This window comes from Notolepis coatsorum (assembly GCF_963971535.1).
Source record: "Notolepis coatsorum genome assembly, chromosome: 20".
NCBI lineage: Eukaryota > Metazoa > Chordata > Actinopteri > Aulopiformes > Paralepididae > Notolepis > Notolepis coatsorum.
In genome coordinates, this window is record NC_140184.1 from 13,902,372 (window position 1) to 13,927,419 (window position 25,048).

At 42.4% G+C, this 25,048-nt stretch overlaps 1 long non-coding RNA gene across 1 annotated transcript; it reads left to right on the forward strand.

Annotated features, from left to right (window-relative positions):
* Nucleotides 1–478: 478 nt before the first annotated feature.
* Nucleotides 479–24,689, forward strand: LOC311247412. Its single transcript, XR_014620844.1, has 3 exons — nucleotides 479–708; nucleotides 23,590–23,863; nucleotides 24,498–24,689. It is a non-coding gene; the product is annotated as an uncharacterized lncRNA (long non-coding RNA).
* The last annotated feature ends 359 nt before the right edge of the window (nucleotides 24,690–25,048 follow it).

Here is a 25,048-nt window from a genome sequence, read left to right on the forward strand (position 1 = left end):
ACTAGTATTAGGCTAAACTATAGCAAGTTATTGAAACGGCCTATAACCTTATTTACAAAAAACACTATAACATGTGAGAATACTGATCGTCCAGTACTTAGAATAGATCTATAATTGTTTATTTTGTAATATAAAATAATTCGTATTTTTTTTCCTCAAAGAATATTGGGAATAGAGAAGCTTATATGTTTGTATGCAAAGCATGCATGCGAATGGATAAAGAACCACTTCGGTGCAGCAATATAGGTGGTCACTGTATTCTAATGTGAACACATATAAAATATATTTTTTCAGCATATATATGAAATGCTTTCATAAGGGCGCATGCCCCTCATATTCAAAAGCACCCTCCTGATTTCTTTAAAAGATAGACAGGAACACGGGCAGGATGTTTATACAGCAAAATGTAAACATGTTCCCTGGCCTTCTTTAAATAAAAAATCAAGCAAAAGCCCCGCTAGATCAGCTAATACTCAATCTGATGCAATATGTTCGTACTAGTCGCGGCGTCTTGTGAAGACACTGCAGCTTTTTAACATGAATGCAACAACAGGCTATTATGTATTGCATGATGCAGTGATTATATGTACCGGGGCGCCAGGGGAGAGGACTGAACGCCCTGCCGAATTCTGAGCAGAGAAACTCGGATGGAGACTTCAGATCGACGCACACAATATGTTCGCCCATCGGAACAGTCCTCTGGTAAAGGTAAGCGACAGAGCTCGGTATTTCGTTCAGAATGTTAGCAGCTGCACGGTCTCTGGGGATTGAGTTTTTATGCCGAATATGCGATTTGGACAAATATGGAAGACGAATATTGAAGGCTTCTCCGCGAGTGAGTGCTGCTGATATGATGATCAAAACGATGGCAGGGTCGTTTGATAGCTAATTTATGGGAAGTTAACATTATTAATTCATATAACGTCTTATTAATTGATTACATTCAACGGTGAAGGTTTCTAACATTTCGCCAGCATTCTCATTTTAGTTTTATTTCTCTCCAAGCTATTATTAGTTTATGTGCAAAGTTTAGTGAAAGACTGCCAGACCAGTCCGCCTCAAAACTGTTGACAGTCGTTTGTTCATTGTTCCCCTGAGATTATAAGAGCTGCAACCCTTTGCCCGTGGTGCTGTTGCGCTTCGAACAGTATCCCCATCTAATATCTGCGGGGTTTGTTCTATATATTACCGCTATTGCTCGATAAATAATAGACTTAAATAATGACTAATAGCCTTAAAGTACTCGAGTACCGTATTATGTCTTCAAATATTCACATACACAACATACCGGTCCACAAATAATGGCCATGTTTTCAATGTAATATCCGCGGCATGTGCTTGAAGTCACATAATTCAAAATAGGCGTTTGGGGACTTTGCGTAAAAGCATGTGCGTAAAAGTGAAGAACCGAGCTTATGTAGCTCGACGGAATGATAACGACATGCCAACAGCATGTTTATGTTATTTGAGGGAAGATGTTGATGTTGAAATTCGTAATAGAAATTAACTAGCTTATATAACAGGTATTGATGATCACCTAACAATCGGTCTGAGCAGTATATCCTTCTGACGTTTTTCCACCGAGGAAAAACACATGATTTATGATAATATACTAGATACTGATTACTTTACTGAAGATTACTGTATGTAACACATTCTCAGGGGGCTAATACAGAACCAATCATGTTATATATATGTGACAAATAAAACAAAACTTGAAACTTGAACTTGAAGATATAGAAATATGCATAGTCAACCATGGTTAAAATGAGTCGCCTATATAGGCAGCGATGCCACTTGCTATCGCAGCGGAATGAAACCCAAGTCAATACATTTATATAGTATGTAGTACTATTGTTTTAACCGGCTCCTATACACGGGCACTCGCTTGGAATGAGGCCCATGCATTTATCAGCTACGGCCCGGGGACCACCCAGCGCGCAGAGGGGGCAGGCGCGCTCCCGTCTCTCCCCACTGCGTTTAATTACGTTGATGACTTCATTCCGTGAAGCGCGCACTTGTTGAAACACGCCATACCGTCTCCACTCACGCTTCAACTCCATATATCATGTATTTTACTTACCCTCTGCAAAACAAATGTCCACTGCCGATGTTTACATAGTTATTAGCATTTTCCACAAAGGTTATAGGCCTACAGCAGACTCTGGAATACACTATTATGGGTTCCCCTCTGTCAATATGTCTGCATCATTTAATTTTGTGTTTTTGAAATTATATTACCCTCGGTGTGATTGGCACCATTAGATCGTTTCTGTTTTACTGTTTCCAACAGCTTGTCTCTGTTGGATGTTTTCAGTTGTTTTTGGAGTTTATAAAAGATACTTGTGCCCCCCCTAATGATAAAGATAAGCGCTCAATGGAGAAATCCGACCCCGTTAGGAATTGTATCGTGCATGGTTGTCGTGGGGTGGGCAGCTTATCGAAAAACGAGTCGCATTTAAAGGGGGAGGATAGGGTCATGGTTACTATAAAACTGCAGATTTATGTGCTATAAAGGCCACTGTCTTTTAATTCGTCATTACCAGGACGTTTACCCCATCCCGCGCTAATAGCTTCCCAGTTGCTCCATCGTCGTTGAATTCACATTTTCCATGACGTCCTATAATGAAATATTTGACAGCAGTGCATCCTCAGGAATGCTCGGCCACTTAGGTGGAGGGACACCGCAGAACGCAGGGTCGCATCGGGCCTTCAGCCCACGACATGACCTATTGTGGGTGGACCATGTGAAGATAATGCAAGGCTACATACCGTATATTGTTTTTTTCGCCCAGTCAAGTCAGGCTATAGTGTCATATAATGTAAATTCAATATGAATAACATTAGATCATATACTTTGTTTCCCCTATGTGGACCTCAGCCGAAATAACCGAGGAAGATGATTTACTACTTTGGTCTCATCATAGGTCTATATACATTTTGTTTTTTATCATCACAAAATTGCACCTTTGCAGAGTTCATGTGTTTATGGAAGATATTGTTTATTTGAGGGAGCCACAGGCTATACGTCATAGCACTTTATTTAGGAAATTGATGATAGCTATTGCAATATTATTGCACATCCATGCTAATTAGGCCTAACTGAAGCCTTCAGACCACCAGCATACGCGCTCTTTCTAATTTGACACCACCTGCCCACAGCTCTATGGGATGGAGAGAATTGTAATAACATATATAGGACTGCAAACAGCTCAACGTCTCTGGTGAATTGCATGAGATTTTCATTTGACATTAATGCTGTTTCATTTTCTTTCGAAATTGAAATGACGGTCTTGACAACGAACCCCTTTGCGGCTTTGCCCAACTTGGTGATGGAGTCGAGCCGGAGAGGGGGCAGCAGCTGTCTGTCTGGCGAACCTTCTGACAGACTGATCGATCAAAGAGATAACTGCTGCTGTGGGCCACCAGTTCAACCGACTTGAACTTGAAATTGAAATTGAAGCTTTTTAACCATTCATCATTATATTATTATTATTATTATGAATATTATTATTATTATTACTATTATATTATTATATCATGTTTATTATATCATATTATATTATTGTTGTTATTGTTATTAATGGTGTTGTTATTGTTCATATTCACATTCATATTAATATTATTCATGGTCTATAATCCTATATATTATATTGAACAACTTATGGTTTTCAGTTTTTCTCCTCATTCTCACACACATTTGGTTGTGTCTTTTGTTAAAATTGTATTTGTAACTCATGGTGTCATATTGATGTCAATACATTATATAAATAGGAATTATTATGGCTGTTCTCATAACGAATAAGAACGTGGTTACATTTGCTTAAAATATAAAATAAAACTAATAATCACATTTCTAATAAGAAACACTATATTATTCTAAAGGTCCAGAGGAAACAATCTATACAGTTAGACTTAGTTACGCGTCGTTACTCTTTTCTTTACATGTTAAATACATAACATGCTTAAATATAATTATAAATATATATATATATATATATACAACAAAGCCAGCTAAGGGATACACTCCCCGGCAGTCATCTGCAAATGCTGCCAAACTCAAGGGATTCACTTGGAGTGCATAATAAGATTAGACAACACGTTTTTAATTTGTTTTTTTCTACATAATGACACATGATGCTGTTATATACTGTATAGGTTTATTAATAGAAAATGTGAAGGGGACCTCGCCCAGAGGCAACACTTACCTGTATACGTCAGATCCAAGTATAGTGTAGGCCAACTGAATCAGTTTTACACAGGAATAGCTTATACTCCCCCAGAAAACCAAGTATAAATATGGCTATAAAGCTTGTCTGTATCGCTGGTGTTGGCAGAATGTACTTGTGTAAAGGTTGTAGTCTGAAGTCTGGACAAGGATATAGTCATTTATAGAGCCTATATATATCACCTTCTTGATTAACTTATACAGGTAGCTTGTTTTATACACTATATAAACCTGTTTTTTCATCGACCGTTTTCAATTAAAATGCGTTGAAATGAACGCCACCCTTTGTCTGCCCCACATTGTCCAAACGCGACACATAAATAACAGAAGCATATCAGTTGGATCTATTTGTCTCGACTCTATAGGTCATCCAACTTTGTCGTTTTAATTGAAAACAGCATAATGTCGAGGTGGGCACCCCCTCATCACTTTCCCTGGCGCTGTAGGTGGCCGTGTATATTTTTGTTCAACTGGTGTTTATGTGAACGAGAAAGGACGGGATTGCTAGCAGACCGCTGATTGCGCGCATTTGGGTCGCTCCACGGATCTGAACTGTATTCGATGGGCCCCACCCTTTCAAGTCATCAACAGCACCAGAATTGCGCTGTACGACTTTTTAATTCTCTTGGATAGATCTATAGTCACCGGACCTCCAAGGCGCGCCAGGATGCGTAAAGGCGCACTAATAGGAGTCATTTTGGCACAAAGCCCCATTGCCTAAAGCCCTAATGTCTTTGTAATGCCATTCTCACGATTTTAATTAAATGTCTATAATGTTAACTGTGCATGCCAGTATCAACGCCGTAATGCTGCTGCTTGGAAGGTGGGTATTGAGTATTGACTGCAATCGTGGAGGAACAGGCAAGCGACAGGAAGGCACTTATTCACCTAATTTCCGACACAAACAACAATAGCGTGATTACCTTTCCCCCCCCCCTGATTTATAATAATAATACTACTACTAATAATACTACTATTAATAATAATAACAACAACAAGAATCATAATAATAACAATAATAATAAATGGGGCTATATAGTGCTTTTCTAGAACTCCAAGTCGCTTTACGGGGCGGGTGTAAGACAAACAACAGACAAACAACACAAACAGACAAGGATGATAAGGTCACGATCATTCTCACGCACGGCGTTTGCAGCTCACAGCTATATAGGCCACCATTTTACCAGTCAATTGTATATATTTAGTATACAAAAATACATATTTAATATAAATCATTTCAGATTGATACAATTATGCAGAGGAAAAACGCACATTATAATTTAGCAGTAAGGCTGCTTTGATCTTCATTGGATATCAGGGTGATAAGGCCTCGTAACTATGCCAACATTGGTGCAGCCTTTCCTTTGTACTAAAAGACTAAATGTTTTGCACTGTTTGATTGATTTTCAGGAAGTAGCCTATCAAATGACTATAGTCTATAGATCCGGTCTATTTTAATTGTGTTTATCTGAGATAATATGATTTCAAGGCTTCAAGTTATCGAATAACTGGTAATGATTTGTCAGAACGCCCCCTTTAACGAATACAGTCGTATACCTAAATCATGTATTTATACATTACAACAGCCCAATTATCATATAGTATTTGACAAAGTCAAACCACCCTTTAAGATAAGATAAGATAAGATAAGATAAGATAAGGTATTCCTTTATTGATTCCCAAGTTGGGACCTATCGTATATATATTGCCCTTCTGGAATATCTATTTGTTTATGTGTCTGGAGAAGATGCTCTGCACCATGTTCACACGCATATTATGAGTCATTTTGTTAGCAGCTTTATTATGTGCTTCCCATGGTCTCATTACTGTACAGAGGCCTGCTCACCGGGCAGTCTCTGCTGCTGGAGCCCAGTGTCAAACGATACGACGACGCTGAAACAATCAGTCTATGGGCCACGGTTCCGCATTCTGCAGTTCGTTACTTACATGCTGAAATGAAAGTCATGTTTAAAAAAAAAATAATAATAATCGGACTCCTTTTGACAGCCTTTATTTTGAAACGGAAACATGCCCTTCAGGCAATACAAACGTGAATAAAGGGATATGTAAAATTCCTCTTGGTTTATTTTGTGATGATCACACGCGCTCGGTTTACAGCATGATTTGATGGGGCAGAAGGAGTGGTGAGGATTTGGCAGGTCCAGAAGTTTCACAAACTCCAAACTGTCCAAATGTGGTCATGAGCTCTTGCAGTGCAAATGTTAAAATGTTCCATCACAGTTAGCATTTAACCCACAAACTGACAGCCCGTTTTCCAGATAATATTATATGCAACAAATACGCATCTAAACAATGGAAGCATGCAATGAAATGTCATTCAGACACATGCAGGCATGAGCGGGTCATAAGGCATTGCGTAATATAATGTTCTTAATGCAAAACGAGATAGAGCTCCTACAAAACATTTATATAAAAGTTACACATATATATACACTCTTAAAAAGGTAAGTGCTTAAAAGTAGTGCTTATATATTATTACACATTTATTAGGTTATACCTATATCCGAAGGCCTAAACCTAAAAATAGGCCTCCTAAAAATAGTATTTGTAAAATAGAATGAAGCTTTATATTATATTATATTATATTATATTATATTATATTATATTATATGATAGTATTATATCATATATCAGCCTATATATATCTTGGATGAAAACTTAATTTAAATACACAAGAAGTTAACTTGTATAATTGAAATGATTATTTTTACATTACTTGCTCGGTTGCTTGCTTTGAGCTAAATAAGGGTTGGTTTATTTTTAGCCAAGTGTCTAAGTCCCAGACAAAGCAGGATTTATTCATAAAGTAAGGAAATTATTCATGTCTGAATTTATTTCTCTGTATTTCAGCTGTGTGTGTCTATTTCAGCTGTGTGTGTGACTGACAGCGGGTGCTAATGATAAGGTATGGTGTGAACATCAGTATAATCTTGCCTCCAGCAACGCACGGAGATGAGACTATTGTCGTCCCTAATCCATTTCTTTGGAGTCTTATCTCAGGTGTTCCAAAACCTTTTCATGGCTTCATGCTATGAATAATAATAATAATGATGATGATGATGATGATGATGATGATGATGATGATGATGATGACGACGAAGACTTTATTCCAGACTCAAGGGCCATACACAACGATACAAAAAAGAAAAAAGGACAACAACACAGATTAAAATACATAAAGGCATCGATTCCAATGTTTCCACAAACCAGAGGAGTACCTTGTGTCGCTTTGTTTGACAGCAGTAATCAGTGTTATCCTGTTTTTTTACTCTAATAGTCGCCACATAAATTTAAACATCAAGTTCTCAGCAGAGCATGGACTGTGGGGTCACAAACAAATATAGCTTGCACTAGTACATCTTGGGAGGTTAAGGAGGATTCTAAATGCATCATTATATGCTATTGCAGTTTAATAATAATAATACTACTACTACTACTAATAATAATAATAATAATAATAATAATAATAATAATAATAATAATAATAATAATAATAATAATAATAATAATAATAATAATAATAATAATAATAATAATAATAAATAATAATAATAATAATAATAATAATAATAATAATAATAATAATAATGCCATGTATGCTTTAGGCCACAGACCCCACCTGCAGATGAGTGTTTCTCACAGGCCGGGCCCTCATCTGAGAGGACTTGTTTGTTGTTATGAGGTATGATTTAGTACAGAACTGCTTATTTCTGGACTCTATACAGTGCGGAGAGTGAAACCTATATGATCAAACGCTTCACGCGTGTATATACATTTAATAAACGACTGTGTTATTTAATTCTATACACACTACAGAATATAATCGTAATTAAACTATTCCTTGTCTTTGCTGCGGACCCCCGTGGAACACCTCGAAGCCCACCTCGGGGGTATAGTGCTGCTTTATCTCACAGCCGTGCTGCACTCTGCCACGGGGGCCTCTCCTCTCTGCAGCCTGCATGCCCCACACAGTGAGTGGGCTCTGGGCTCCTCCCTGGCGTCCCCCACCCTGCATCCCTGCACGCACGCACACACACACACACACACACACACACACACGCACACGCACGCGCGCACGCACACGCACACACCACCCACGACCAGTCCGTGGTGGTTTTATCTCTGATGCAGGGTGGGAGACATCACTAGTCGAAGCAGAAACCACTGGAGAACACAGCAGAGGGAGAGGGAGGGCATGAGGCGCAGGCCACAGGCGGCTTTGCTTCAGGTTAGCGGCTCTCGTCCTGCGGGGGGGGGGGGGGGGGGGGCAGTTTGATGGGTGCATATGGGGCAACATGGGTTTATATGAGCTTGTTTACATTGTGTTTACATAACATCTATGGTGTTTACGCACAGCCCACTGACTCTCCTTCTCTTCCCTCTGAAGGGGGATTTTCCTGTGGCGAGCTGCTTCGGAAAAAGCAATTAAGAATTCCCAAACAGTGCACAACAATGGGAGATGTCATTTGTGTGCTATGTGTGTTCCATGTCCCGCGCAGTGTCACGGCTGTGACGTCCAGCTCCTCTACGACCCCCCCCGTCTCCCCCTGCTCTCCCCTAGTATCTCTCTCCTCGTGTTTTTCCCCTGCAGACCCAGCAGATGTCCCTGCGCGTCCCCCCACACGCGGTTCAATCTCACTGTGTATCACCAGCTGGCTTCAATCAGTCATTATTAACCTTTTGTACTTACATTTACATTTTACAATTTAGTCATTTAGCTGACGCTTTTATCCAAAGCGACTTACAAGTTCTGTACGACAAGTCATCAGGAAGGGCACAACTCTATCAGCTGAGTAACAATGTTCATCAAAGTGTTGAGTGTATGTTAGTTTATTAGGACAAGTGCATGACAGTAAGGTTAGTTAGGGTTAGATTTTAATTTTAATTTTCTTGTGTTGTCTTCCCCAAGTCGGTGCTTGTGTTGTCTTCCCCAAGTCGGTGCTTGTGTTGTCTTCCCCAAGTCGGTGCTTGTGTTGTCTTCCCCAAGTCGGTGCTTGTGTTGTCTTCCCCAAGTCGGTGCTTGTGTTGTCTTCCCCAAGTCGGTGCTTGTGTTGTCTTCGCCAAGTCGGTGCTTGTGTTGTCTTCGCCAAGTCGGGGCTTGTGTTGTCTTCCCCAAGTCGGTGCTTGTGTTGTCTTCCCCAAGTCGGGGCTTGTGTTGTCTTCCCCAAGTCGGTGCTTGTGTTGTCTTCCCCAAGTCGGTGCTTGTGTTGTCTTCCCCAAGTCGGTGCTTGTGTTGTCTTCGCCAAGTCGGGGCTTGTGTTGTCTTCCCCAAGTCGGGGCTTGTGTTGTCTTCCCCAAGTCGGTGCTTGTGTTGTCTTCGCCAAGTCGGTGCTTGTGTTGTCTTCGCCAAGTCGGTGCTTGTGTTGTCTTCGCCAAGTCGGTGCTTGTGTTGTCTTCGCCAAGTCGGTGCTTGTGTTGTCTTCGCCAAGTCGGTGCTTGTGTTGTCTTCGCCAAGTCGGTGCTTGTGTTGTCTTCGCCAAGTCGGTGCTTGTGTTGTCTTCGCCAAGTCGGTGCTTGTGTTGTCTTCGGCAAGTCGGGGCTTGTGTTGTCTTCCCCAAGTCGGTGCTTGTGTTGTCTTCGCCAAGTCGGTGCTTGTGTTGTCTTCGCCAAGTCGGTGCTTGTGTTGTCTTCGCCAAGTCGGTGCTTGTGTTGTCTTCCCCAAGTCAGTGCTTGTGTTGTCTTCCCCAAGTCGGTGCTTGTGTTGTCTTCGCCAAGTCGGTGCTTGTGTTGTCTTCGCCAAGTCGGTGCTTGTTCGCCAGTCTGTGTTCCCCAAGTCGGTGCTTGTGTTGTCTTCCCCAAGTCGGTGCTTGTGTTGTCTTCCCCAAGTCGGTGCTTGTGTTGTCTTCCCCAAGTCGGTGCTTGTGTTGTCTTCGCCAAGTCGGTGCTTGTGTTGTCTTCGCCAAGTCGGGGCTTGTGTTGTCTTCCCCAAGTCGGTGCTTGTGTTGTCTTCCCCAAGTCGGGGCTTGTGTTGTCTTCCCCAAGTCGGTGCTTGTGTTGTCTTCCCCAAGTCGGTGCTTGTGTTGTCTTCCCCAAGTCGGTGCTTGTGTTGTCTTCGCCAAGTCGGGGCTTGTGTTGTCTTCCCCAAGTCGGGGCTTGTGTTGTCTTCCCCAAGTCGGTGCTTGTGTTGTCTTCGCCAAGTCGGTGCTTGTGTTGTCTTCGCCAAGTCGGTGCTTGTGTTGTCTTCGCCAAGTCGGTGCTTGTGTTGTCTTCGCCAAGTCGGTGCTTGTGTTGTCTTCGCCAAGTCGGTGCTTGTGTTGTCTTCGCCAAGTCGGTGCTTGTGTTGTCTTCGCCAAGTCGGTGCTTGTGTTGTCTTCGCCAAGTCGGTGCTTGTGTTGTCTTCGCCAAGTCGGTGCTTGTGTTGTCTTCGGCAAGTCGGGGCTTGTGTTGTCTTCCCCAAGTCGGTGCTTGTGTTGTCTTCGCCAAGTCGGTGCTTGTGTTGTCTTCGCCAAGTCGGTGCTTGTGTTGTCTTCGCCAAGTCGGTGCTTGTGTTGTCTTCGCCAAGTCGGTGCTTGTGTTGTCTTCCCCAAGTCAGTGCTTGTGTTGTCTTCCCCAAGTCGGTGCTTGTGTTGTCTTCGCCAAGTCGGTGCTTGTGTTGTCTTCGCCAAGTCGGTGCTTGTTCGCCAGTCTGTGTTCCCCAAGTCGGTGCTTGTGTTGTCTTCGCCAAGTCGGTGCTTGTTCGCCAGTCTGTGTTCCCCGGTGTTCCTGCCGTTACGCTGCTTACAGTAGTTATTTGTTTGGCTGTTATCTGCCAGTGAAGCTAGTTAGTACTTCCCTCTACTCATCCTGTACCTGCCTGCCCCCTTCATCATTAACCATTTCACTACCACATTACAGCAGGTTAACCCTTTCACTACCACACTACAGACAGTTAACCCTTTGGTAGTGTGGTGGTGAAATGGTTAAATACACTCATTGTTGCGTCCCCTCGTTATCTGCCTCCTCGTCTACTGCCTACACTTGGGTCCACATTCCTGCCTGGTCTTTCCTGCTGATTTTGTCTGAGATGGTTTGGCTATTTTTAATCTGTACAGAACCCACAGACAAACCACTTGACCTCAGGGGAGGTGGCTTGGGGTAGTGGGGTTGGGAAGGGGAGGGGGGGGGGGGGTGAGTGGGCCTGGTATAATTACCTATTGTGGAGCTTAAACCCTTCTGTTCTGCCATAAACAGCGCTGCAGTTGACAACATGATACTCCGAGGCTGTCTCGGGGTCTGACATGAGGGCATCATCATATCCTCATTGTCTCTATGGGAAACCATGGCCAGCCAGTGGTTGGAATCAGTCAGGAATGCTTTTTGGGATGGTAACTGGATTCAGTTGTAATGCCCGGCTCTCCACAGCGGAAGGCTAGGGTGGGAAAAAGGCCCGGAGCATTTCCTGAGCAGAGGGGGGTCCCAGCGAAGCATCACACACCATCAGGCATCATGTGACACTAGCCTGTGATTTTAACCAAAGAGGAGAGGAGGGTGAGGGAAGAAGAGGGAGAGGAGGGAGAGACAGTGGGAGAGGGGAATGAGGAGACCAGGCAGAGGCTGAAACGGAGGAAGGGAGCGGATCAGGGAGAGGAGTGATGGTGGAAGAGCAACAAGCGAGGGCTTAGTGGAGAGAATACTGCGGTGGAAAATGTACATCTATCTTCTAGCAGAGCTCACTGTACAATGTCATTGTGTTGTTATGGCATGTATAGGCTGTGGAAGCAGGTATGGAAAGGGGGTGGTTCTGGGACAGTAACTGTTGAGCCTCCTTGAGGTATCGTGGGCCTAACTCAATGAAACGCCAGTGAAGGGAGGTGCCCCCTTTGATATGCTGGCTCTCACCGTCTATATCTACTCTGTTGGTTCAGTGGCCATTACGGGCCAAGTGTCAGTGTGTTGTTATTTAGCATCAGTATTGTCAATACCGGCGATGCAGTGGTGGGCATACGCGGTCAAACAACGTTTAGGCTACGTCAGAAGTGCGCGCATCCTATTATTATGCAAAGTGTGTGTGTGTGTGTGTGTGTGTGTGTGTGTGTGTGTGTGTGTGTGTGTGTGTGTGTGTGTGTGTGTGTGTGTGTGTGTGTGTGTGTGTGTGTGTGTGTGTGTGTGTGTGTGTGTGTGTGTGTGTGTGTGTGTGTGTGTGTGTGTGTGTGTGTGTGTGTGTGTGTGTGTGTGTGTGTGTGTGTGTGTGTGTGTGCGTGTGTGTGTGTGGAGTGTTGGGCGTGTGTTATGTGACAAAAGACCGCCCGTCTCGTCCCCAGCTCCGACTCATGAAAGAGGAGAGAGACATGTATGCGCGGGAGCGCGCGTGCACGTGGCGTTTGGCCTTGGCCCATATTACGACTGCACCACTGGTCAATACCTGGCGGCGTTTGCACAAAACACCTCAAAATCTGGGTTAAGGTTTTCTTAAAATATAACAGGTTGCACAAAACACCCTGAAGTCTTTTCCTTAAGGTTTCCTTAAAATGTTCACTTAAGGTCCGGAGTCCCTCAACGTTAGTTGAACTGTTACACAGAAGACCTTACAGTAGCAACTGAAGTAAGGAAAGAAAACGTCTGACTTGATATTAAGTGCAACATGAGTTGCATGAGTTTATGGAGATGAATGAAGAAAATGCACTCATCCCCAGAAGAATGTTTCCTCCCACATACTTTGTTTTTTGTTTTCTATTATTTGCTAATCAACTTTACTTTCCAGTTTGAGCTGGCTTTCATTGTATTCCTCCAATAGTAGTGTTTTCCTCCTCTGACCAATTTGGTTTTCTTGCTTTCTTTTTCTTCTGCGATGCTTTACTGTATAACTTTGTGAGACGATACAGGTGAGGCTATCACAAGCGCACAGAGCCGGGCGTACAGGAGCAGTCTCTGTGGAAACTGTACAATTGTTCTGCAGTAAATGCCTTAGTGTTTTTCCTTAACTAAGGGAACCATTTAAGTGATTCTGTGCAACACTCTTAACACATCCTGCGCCAAAAACTTCGTACAACGTGTTTCAAGTTCATGCTAATTCTGCCAATCCACGGCGTACGACGTTATTGAGATCATATTTAATTTTTTCGCCATGTTATTCATATTTCCCTCACGGAGCCTGGTCTGATGCAGTGTGAGCCGGCACAACTCTGCAACGCTTCAATACTGCCCCCTGGTGGATGATCGGCGAGTTGCCAAACCGGAAATGGACGAGTCGATCTCGGTGCGTCTCCGAAATGCGTCCGGCCACTCGCATATTGTTGCGGGACTGTATACACACGTTCATGTGTAGCGATCGCTGCCATAATGCAATAATCGATACGATTTGGCCGTGTATTATGATTATACAAACCGGAAATGGATTTCGGCGATCGCCGTCAAATAAGTGGGATCTTTTTCCTCCAGTCTCATCGTCGAACGGTAAGAGGACGCTGACGTTACTTTCAGCCTGTTTGTTTATTATTATCCATGCAAACTGCTCTGATCAATATATCACCCATACTACATAAAGCATTTAACGACGATCACGGAATTATAAACGACCCCCCCCCTCTCCGTTCATCCGCGCATGATCAGTCATAACGTTTAGGATCATGTACAGTTGAAATTTTTTATATAGCGTGGATCGGCAACAAACGGCATTTGATAATCTATATATGCGTTTATGCCTATATCTCACATTCTAGGAATTACTGCAGAAAACGATAAAAACATATTTATATTCTAGACGGTATTTTCGTATGAATGTATGAATGAAAAAGTTAAACGTTCCTACATCCTGAACGATAGATAATCGATGTTGAATGGGCCATAGTAATGTCAATTTAGCAATACAATTTAAAAAGTTATAGCCCTGCAAAGAAGGTGAACATCTCCATAAACGTACAGTGCTGGCAGAGAATGGTATAAGATGCTCAAATTGCGTGGCAGGGAATGTGTTAAGTAAGACCCTCAGCCTCGGCAGAAATTAAGCCTAAGTGTCTCTTTGAGTGTAAATACTCAAAGAGACAACTTATGGTGTTTTGTGCAACAGGCCCCTGGAGCTTGCATCAAAGGGTGCTGGATCTTTTGAAGTTGGTAATGCTAAACGTGTTCCACAGCACAACTGTTGAGTCATTTCAGATTTCCTATTTTTCTGAATTTCTCCTTTGGCAATGGGCTCGGGTTTCTTCATTGAGCATTTATCCTTAACCTTATCCTTATCCATATCCTTATCCTTATCCTTATCCTCATCCTTAACCTTAACCTTATCCATATCCTTATCCTTATCCTCATCCTTAACCTTAACCTTATCCTTAACCTCATCCTTAACCTTATCCTTATCCTTAACCTTAACCTTAACCTCACCCATAACCTTATCCTTAACCTTATCCTTAACCTTATTATAAGGGACAACTTGACTTAACAAAACAATAAATCTATAAAGCCCTTGAGGAGGCTGCTACCGGCTAAAACATATAGTTGACACGTCTGTTGCTCGTGTTGGGTACTCGTCTGGTGAAAGAATGAATGTCCACAAGGTCCGTTCCAATAATACCCCAAATGGGTTTATTTACCTCATAAATACCGAAAGCACAATTTGCCTGTGATATGAGTAAACGGCAACGCTAATATGAACAAACAAACACTATACACTACAAAAAAACGATAACCAAACAACGTGTCGAAGTGACGTGACGTGACGACGGTCAAAAACTGTTAGGCTCCGCCGATAACCAAAACGCACCTGCTGTCATCAGTCCCATTACCCACTAAGTAGCCACGTAAGTCACCTACTGGTGAGCAATGGGAACTGCTGCCATAAACCAATAGCAGGCATGGCTGTCTACAGGCAGAAATCAACATAAATACATAAAATATAACACATGGCACTACAACCATGTAAATTGGCTCTTACACTTATCCTTAACCTTAACTCATTCAACGCCATAGCCAGCTGCCATCTCCCAGCATACAGGCAGAGATCACGTGACGCTGTCGTGTCACGTGAGGTAAAGAAGTGGTCCGACCAATCAGAGGCAACGCTACAGGACGCACTTGATGATGTCGACTGGGGAATGCTTCAAGCGAGCTCCAGTGGCGTCAGTGAGTTTGCTGATGTTGTTGTGAGTTTTATAACAACACTAGCGGCAGTGATGGGCAAGCTACTTGGAAAATGTAGTAAGCTACACTACAAGTTACTCTCGATTAAATATAGCTCAACTACAACGGAAGCTATCCCCAGAAAAATTTAGCAAGCTACACTACAAGAACATGGCAAAAATAGCTAGCTACATCGGCACAATTTTCTTTTATTTATTTTTTTACTTCATGATCAAGTTTCCACCAAACAAATAGGCAGGCAAAAAATTCTCAGTTTGATTGTTTATTATAAAACAAACTGAAACTGGAAACAAGCCCTCTGTCTGGCTTTCTGTGTCATCCTTTTAACATGAACTTGTATTAATGTACCTTGCGGTACTATGTACAAAATGTTAATAAAGTATAAGGAAAAAATTGTGGAAACGTAATAAATAAAAGGCAGTGAAACAATAATCAAACACCAAAATATATACTATCTCTAGACTTTTCAGCACAGGATAAACTACTGTTTCAACTCAAACCACAGTAGCAAAATGACAACCTGGCCAAAGAAAAAGTGCAAGAAACATTTGTCTCACAAAACAGACATTAACGAAATCCATCTTTACATGAACGGACATCAATAGAACAGAACAAACACATTTTTGTGCCATGACTTGAATACATTTTGATGCAGTAATGGTCTTTTTCTTTTCTATTCTATCTTTATTTATTATTTATCTCTAAACTCTGCATCTTCTGGCTGCCTGATACCCCCTCCTAGCTGAAACCTGCCCATTTTTCATCAACCAAAAACACACTTCTTCAATATCTGAATTTTAACTAATAATAACTTTCTTACTGCATTTTACTATTATGCTACCATGTCTATACTACTACCAACTATGCTAATATGTCTATACTACTACAGTATATACTCAGAGTATAACACTCAAGCTCGACACTGCTAGACAAACAATACTACTTATCCTTGGCTGCTAGATATGTACCGCTCCTGCTGACTTGTTGTACACAATTTGTAAGTTGCTTTGAATAAAAGCGTCAGCTAAATTACCAAATGTATTTAAATATGTAACTCACAAAAAAGGCCTTAAATGGTCACTTCACTGTCATCTGGGGACCCCCCCAAAATCATGTGGGGAGCCCCCCTGGGGGTCCTGACCCACAGGTTGAGAACCACTTCTCTAGATGATCTTTTCCCTCTTAGTGTGTGTATTTATGTTAGTTTGCCTTTTCTTTTCCCCACCCCATAATATTGTTCATTTTCTGCCTACAGTGAAACATGATAGCAGCTATCTCTATCTGTTAGTTAAAGCTGTTGACAAAAAAGTGCACTGACTTGTGTGCTGTTTGGGAACAGTTGACAATGGTTATGTAAAGCTTTTCATGAATGTGTGTTCTCAAATGAGTGCTGGACGTGTGGGAAGTTGAGAGCAGATACGGCCAGATACGGCCATGGAGAGATACAAGTCCTGGACGTCAACTTCATCAATGCCATCAGTTTCACTGGAAACATTGAATCGCTCTGCCTCTGCCATTTCGTGCGGACTGGTTCATGTGGTCTGTGTTTTGATTTTCACTTCCTGGTACAGTTTGTAGCTAAGCCAGGAGTCAGCAACCTTTACTATCAAAAAAGCCACTTTTCCCCCCTCCCACAAAATAAAATGCTCAGGGAGCCGCACAACCTATTTACCCTTAAAATGAAGAGAACACAGTGTGTAACGTTTTATATATCCTCAAGCATACCCCACATTTAGCATAAAACACCTGACAATTGCATACTGTACCCAAAGTAATTTGCGATTTATTATACTTTATACTAAGTTATAGCACACAGTTTGTTGCATTAATGGAAAATAATTTTTTTGACTTTTTATTGCTGTTTTTACCTGTTATAACAAAGGGAAACCTCAAACTCTTATGAAGAGGAGAACAAATACTGGCTGTGTAGACCTATTTTTAAATAAAACACAGAAGAGGAGACAAAACACTGGTGTCTGTAGACCGACTTTGAAATAAAACCCTGAACTATTCAGGTATATTTGAGTCCTTCCCTTATTTGTGGAACATTTATAAAATAAAAAGTAGTCCACTTTGAAAAAAGACGTGAAAGCAAATTAATCTGTCCATGCTGAATTAAACCCTCTATTTTCCTCAGACTTTCCTTTTTGGATTTATCCATGGTTAGCTTACTGGGGGGTCGGAAACTCAAGATTAGCCACTTGCAGACGGCAGGGAGAGGCGCGGGGTGTGACGTACTGTATATTTTAGTTGATGAAATATTTTTGTTGACTAAATATTTTTGTTGATGAAATATTTTTTCATTTCAGTGCCACAGTATGACATCGATCTCCAAAATAAGAGAAAAAAAAAAAAAAAAAAAAAAAAAAAATTTTGGCCAGGGAGGCGCAGCTGATTGGCTAAAGAGCTGCATGCGGCTCCGGAGCCGCAGGTTGCTGACCCCTGAGCTAAGCTATGTAGCGTCGCTACTTGTAGCTAGCTACTGCCCAACACTGACTAGCGGATAGCATTGTCCCCATGAAAATGGTTTGGGTCTTCCCACACCAGAAACCGTGGCTTGACAGTACACTTTGCATGCAAGGTGCAAATCCAGAGCCTGCAGATTAATGAAAGACCCTCACAACAGCCTGTTCAAGCTGCTGCGGTCAGGCAAACGCCTGCGAACACCAGCAACTAGGACAGAGAGACTTCGGCTCAGCTTCTTCCCCCAGGCCATCAGAGTCTTGAACACTGAACTCTCCACACACAAGCACACATGAGCACACACACAACACACACACTGTATACGCTCACACACTAGCAGTCACTTTAGCATGAACACACACACACACATGCTGCACACGCTCACACTCAACGGTCACTTTACACAATGTAAGGTCACTTTAAAAACAAGAACGGGAGTGGTTCTTGTATAGTAAACAGATGGATATAGCAAGCTAGCATAATGACACATAGTATAACTGTAGATTGTATAGTATAGCATTGTATACTAGTGTACATAAGACCCCCAGTGCCTCATCCGTAGCTAACAGTGTATGCACTATCGCAGGACCTTAGCATGTCTTACCATGCTTTTTGTAAACTTTATGTACATATACCTGTTATGTCTTATTCTTACTACTTGTATTATTGCACAAATGTCTTATTCTCATCCTATCTTATTACTGTATTATTGCACAATCGTTGCGGGCATGACCCCTCGCATTTCACTGTATGCTTGTATGCCGTGACAAATAAAACTCTTGACTTGACTTGACTTGATCTCTGCTCTCTAGCGCCAGCTTTCCATTGCCTAATTTCATCTATTGTATATTCTATATTATAGCTATGGAGAAAATAGTCCGGCTCATTTGACAGACACTATTTGTAGTCCAATATGTAAAAAAGATTTTTTCATGTATATGTTCGTGTGTTATCCCATGGTGAATATTGTATAGTTTCAGAGTGATCCAGGCTAATTCCTGGAAGCTGAGTTATGGAGCGTTATGTGCATTTTGTGAAAGTCGTTCATGTTGCTCGCCTGGACACGATATTATTTCTAAACCAAAGGTAATAGGTATTATGTAATGTATAATAAGTATTATTATGTGTATGTTATGGCATCAAAGGGGGGGGGGGGTCGTTTTGTGATGCTCTGATTGTCAGCAACGTCATACGTTTAAAAAAAAAATTCTATCTACTTTTTCTCCTCCTTTTTCTGTATTTTTCTCCCATCCCAATTTAGTCATTATGCCAATTCCCCCTTCCCCTTCCTGGTTGTTGCACGCATTTGCCCCCCACTTGCCGGTCTAAGGAGGGTTGATAGATACTATCACATGTCCCCTCTGATACATGCAGAGTCAGCCAGCCGCTTCTTTTCACCTGACAGCGAGGACTCTCACTGGGGGAGCGTAATGCGTGGGAGGCTCACACTACTTCCCCCAGTTCCCTCCCTCGCTGAGCAGGCGACCTGACCGACCTGTAGGAGTCGCTGTTTACAACGACCAGGATACACACCCCGCCGGCTTCCCACCCGCTAACACTGCCAATTGGTTAGTATGGACGACCGACCAAGCCGGAGGTACCGCTGGATTCGATACCAGTGTCTCTGCGGTGGTAGGCAGACGCTTAGTCCGCTGCGCTACCCAGCCACCCGTAACGGCATACGTTTTGAATACTACATACGTTGATCGTTGTGATCGATGTGAAATCATTGTAGGATCAAAGTAGGATTGATGTCATATAGTCCTTACCTTTTCTAGGAGTTATTCCAAAATGAATATTCCAATTGTCTGATCGCGATTTCCAGTATTGATGTCCATCGGGTCTATGACCTGAAATGGCACAAAATATGCATCAAGTGTGCTGGACGCGTTCCAAGTTGCTCCAATGAAGTGCTTCACTTGCCCGGGTCCAAATAAAATGTAACACACAGTGTGAAATAAGGTTTTAATGGGTAGGCGATACTGCCACCTAGCAGGATTCGGCCGGCATTGCACTCTCGAGGTCTCAGAATGAGTTCCAATGATAACACAGAGGTGAGAGTGTATAGAATATTAAAATCGATTTTTTTTAAACGATCTAATAACGAGTATACTCAACTGCACAACTGCGGTCAACTGCTGGCAGCCAGTAACGAGTATACTCGTGATTGGCGCAGAAAGTGTTAACCTCATCCTTAACCTTATCCTTAACCTTAACCTCATCCTTATCGTTAACCATATCATTATCCTTATCCTTACCCTTTCCCTTTCCCTTATCCTTATCCTTATCTTTATCTTTATCTTTATCCTTATCCTTATCCTTATCCATATCTTTATCATCATCCTTAACCTTATCCATATCCATATCCTTATCCTTATCTTTATCCTTATCCTTATCCTTATCCTTATCCTTATCCTTATCCTTATCCTTATCCTTATCTTTATCCTTACCTTTATCCTTATCTTTATCTTTAGCTTTATCCTTATCTTTATCTTTTTATCTTTATCCTTATCTTTATCTTTACCTTTATCTTTACCTTTATCTTTATCTTTATCTTTAGCTTTATCCTTATCTTTATCCTTATCCGTATCCGTATCCTTATCTTTATCCTTTGCTTTATCTTTATCTTTATCTTTATCTTTATCCTTATCCTTATCCTTACCTTTATCTTTATCTTTATCTTTATCCTTAACTTTATCCTTATCTTTATCTTTATCTTTATCTTTATCTTTTTATCTTTATCCTTATCCTTATCTTTATCTTTATCTTTATCTTTAACTTTATCCTTATCTTTATCTTTATCCTTATCCTTATCCTTATCCTTATCCTTATCTTTATCTTTAACTTTATCCTTATCTTTATCTTTATCCTTATCTTTATCTTTATCTTTATCTTTATCTTTATCTTTATCTTTATCTTTATCTTTATCTTTATCTTTATCCTTATCCTTATCCTTATCCTTATCCTCAACCTCAACCCTATGTATGTATATATCCAGACGTGTATCAGCAGCCAGACAGTGTTAGCTTGTAGCTGTGCGTGTGTGTGTGTGTGTGTGTGTGTGCAGTGGCGGTTGGAATGCCCCACGGGCCCCGAGGCGAGATTGACAGCTCGGGCCCCCCCCCCCCCCGATATTTATTGTATTATTAAAAAAAAAAAAAAAAAAAATCCAACATGAAACAAAACATATCACAATACAATAATAATACGTCAAATGTATATACTCTCTTTTCTGGACTCTTTTCGTATCACAAACAGTACTGTATTTGCAAATCTGGTATGTCATGTATAGATGTAGCACTACTGTCTATCTGTATGTCATTATGTTATAATTAATTGAAAATGGGGGACCCTGATGTAAACAAGACGAAAGTGTTTCTCTGGTCTGCATCCCCTTAACAATTGTATGTATTGAGCTGTACTGTATTGTACCCATTCTGCAATCTGTTAAATAAAGTTTTCATTCATTCACCATGACATGTTTAGGTATTTGGCCAGATCCAGCTTGTCTGTGATGAGAGTGTTTTCTGTCTTTATGATTGACTATCATCATTAGATATTTCAGTTTCGTTATTACAGTAGCTGGCTAACAGTACGTTAGTTGACTAATACCAGAGTCAGAATTGGGTAATATGCCGACTACTGGCAGTGATGCGACCTATGTTACCACATAACTTTTGTCATCTCTGGTACTATGCAGTGCACTATGCAAAACGGCAAAGAGATAGGTAACGTTCGTTAAGTGCCAAATTACCATCATCATGATACACCCTCACATAATTCACAAAGTGTTCACGTGCGCCACCCATGTGGTAACCTAGAAATACCATAGATTGTGGCTAGGTGGTAACGTATATGTTTTCTATGATCACTATGAATTGAAAATGGGGGACCCTGATGTAAACAAGACAAACGTCTTTCTCTGGTCTGCATCCCCTTAACGAGCCGTACTGTATTGTACCCATTCTGCAATCTGTTAAATAAAGTTTTCATTCATTCATTCATTCATTCATTCACATTACGTTAGTTAGCATCCAAGCTAGCGTGATAACGTTAGTAGTACTAGTTAGCTTACCTGCAATAATGTTGTCATCGTCCTGGACAGATAAGACTTGTTAAATCATAATATATCCACACTTTGTGCTGGTCCTCGCCTCGGTAAATGTCCCCTTTAGCTGCTCGGCGTCTTCGGATTTTAATACACCATGGTAGCGGTGGTGATGTTTCAGGTGACTTATTATGTTGGATGTGTTATAGCTTATTGCCCCTTTCCCTCCTCGTGGAACTTCTGCATTGCATTTATTACAAATAGCAAGCGATCTTTTTCCTCTGAAACTATTCCTAGTACCGACGGCATCTTTGTTGTTTACGTCCGCGCTGCAATGCCGCGTTCACGTTACGTGGGAAGAAGCGGAAGAACCAGAGGACATCTCGTTGCTACAACTAGGAAGCCTTCACGCATTGACTCGATCAAAACGCCCACATCCATACTTCCGCAATTCGTGACGCGAAGTGGGAGATATCGGGGTCTATAAAAAATCCCATATGTCCTAGTAGGAATTACAACTAGGAGGCTGACGTGAATGGTTTTTCCCAGTCGGAAGCTGATTCTTCCGATTCTTCCCACGTAACGTGAACGCGACATCAGAGAAAAATATCACCTCCGCGCTGCTTGTGAGATTTACGTGGCTACGTCACAGCCAAGGAAAGGGAGCGCTGGATTTGTGCAAAACGCCCTGTTCCTAAACCACACGCTATCAGTCGTACTCGTACCACAGTACTGGCAAAACGGGAGGAGCCTAGAATCAAAACAAACGCACCAGTCCCAGTTGCCGTTACCACCAGTTGTGTTCGATCCAGTCCCACACGCGAACGGCAACTCCATTCAGTCCCGGGCCTGGGCCCGGGGCCGGAGGGGGGGCCCGGGGCCCGGGCCCCCCCTCCCGCCAGACGGTGGGCGGGCCCTAAGGCAGCTGCCTCCCCAGCCGCGCCTATAGCTCCGCCCCTGTGTGTGTGTGTGTGTGTGTGTGTGTGTGTGTATGTGTATGTGTATGTGTGTGTGTGTGTGTGTGTGTGTGTGTGTGTGTGTGTGTGTGTGTGTGTGTGTGTGTGTGTGTGTGTGTATGTGTGTATCCAGACGTGTATCAGCAGCCAGACAGTGTTAGCTTGTAGCTGTGAGAGGGCTTTTTCATTTCCACCTGCTCCCGGCCTCTTTCCGTTGGTCTGCTCTATAACAATGGTGCTGGGAAGGCAGGCAGAGTGCAGGCTGACAGCCCAGAGATTGATGTTGGATTGTGTTTGGCCCTTCTTCAGGTTGAGGCCTGGGGGGGGGGGGGGGGGGGGGGCAAGTAAAGCTATCCCCTCCCCTTCCACCTCCACTAGCCTCCGCTAACACACAGCTTAACGGGGCAAAGTGCTGATCGGGCCTTTCTCAGAAATCCCATTTTAACAAAGTGCCAATCGGCCCCGAAAGGCAACTTGGCAGGCGCATGTAAACAGGGTTTTCATGACTCATAAATCAATCCACCACCACGTGAAACGGGATAAAGTCAATTTATGCCACACAGTGGAACCCAAGTCGCTCCGCCTCGCCTCTGGCCCCGTCTTCCCTCTCTCTCTCTCTCTCTCTCGCCCCGGGGCCTCCTCCTTCGAGCCAATAGAGATACAGTAACACGCTCATCCTAACTGCATTCTTTCCCTCTCGCCGCAGTGCGGGCGAAGAGGGCGATCCATCATCCCAACCGTCGTTCTTTCCCCGTCTCTCTCTCTTGCTAACTTTCTAACTGTCTCCCCCCCACCCCCCACCCCTCCTCTTCCTCCAGGTTGGCGTGGGCTTTGGCCACAGGAAGCGGTGAATTCCTCGGAGAATAATGGAGGACGTCTCGTCGGACAGAGAGACGTACTCTCTCCTGTACCCAGTCATACGTTACCGGCCGTTCCCCCCCCTACACACCTCCTCAGACGACCTCTGACCCCTTCGTGTGTTTATATCAGAGCATGGAAGTGAGAAATAGTGATGAGTCACCCTGGGGCTGTGTTTACGCTCCGGAGTCACGCAAGGAAGGAAATCAGCCACGGTCTGCTAAAAGTGGCAAGGTGAGGAAGAATAGTAGCAGCCTCCCAGCGCCGCAGTGATTTACCTTTCACACACTCACAATGTATTTAACATAATTTATGCTGCAGGGATTTTCTACCAATAGATTTATTGAAACGGCAACATTCATACTGGGGCGGGCTGTGGACCAGGGATAGCTTACTCTGATTGTGGCAATAACTGAAAATACAAAAGTTACGTACCAAGATGGAGCCATGTGTGTGTATGTGTGTGTTTGTGTGTGTGTGTGTGTGTGTGTGTGTGTGTGTGTGTGTGTGTGTGTGTGTGTGTGTGTGTGGGTGGGTGTGTGTGTGTGAGTGTAAGAGTGAGAGTGTGTGTGCACGCACACATGCATGTGTGTGCGTTTGTGTATATATATGTGTGTGTGTTCCTCCATGACTTTGAAATCCATGTGGTCTTCATTGATTCAGTGTTTTATTTCAATTAGGTTACAACATTATATAATTGTATGTTATTATAATTTTTTTATTCAACTGATTGAACTGATTGATTCAACTGAATGAAGCATTGCAGTTAGAAAATAATATTCCGAATTAATGTTTTGATTCAAATGATCCTCAATACTTTCCAAATCTCACGTAAAACTGAATAAATTCTAGTGTCATTCTGTTGCAGTTGTTTTGTGAAGAACAAGAACAAGGACAACAACAACAAATAGTGAAAGTGAAGCTTGATAAAACGATTGCTTTCAGAACTCTCTCACATGTGATTACATGGTCCTTTTATACTTGTAAGGCCCTGGGAATACACAATATGTTGGGACAGTGATGTGTGGTTAGCACTGTTGCTTCACAGCAAGACGGTGGATTCGACCCAGATAGGGGGGGGGGGGGGGGGGGGGGGGGTCCTGTGTGGAGTTTGCATGTTCTCCCCATGTTCCCATAGGTTTCTTCCCACACAAGACATGCATACTAGCTAGGTACATACTCCTGCCATCGCCCTTGGCATTCGGACTGGAGTTGGGAGAACTGGGTCCGCAGGTGCTGAACTATGGACACCCATCGCTCCTAAGTAGTTAGAATGGGTTATATGCAAGAGGACAAATTCTTGGTATATGTAAAAAATGTATTGACTAATCGGATTGAACTCGAATTCTTCAATCAATTTCAATTAAAGTCTTTTACTATCATGCACTTTGCTACTAAATAATCTTCCTTGCCTATATT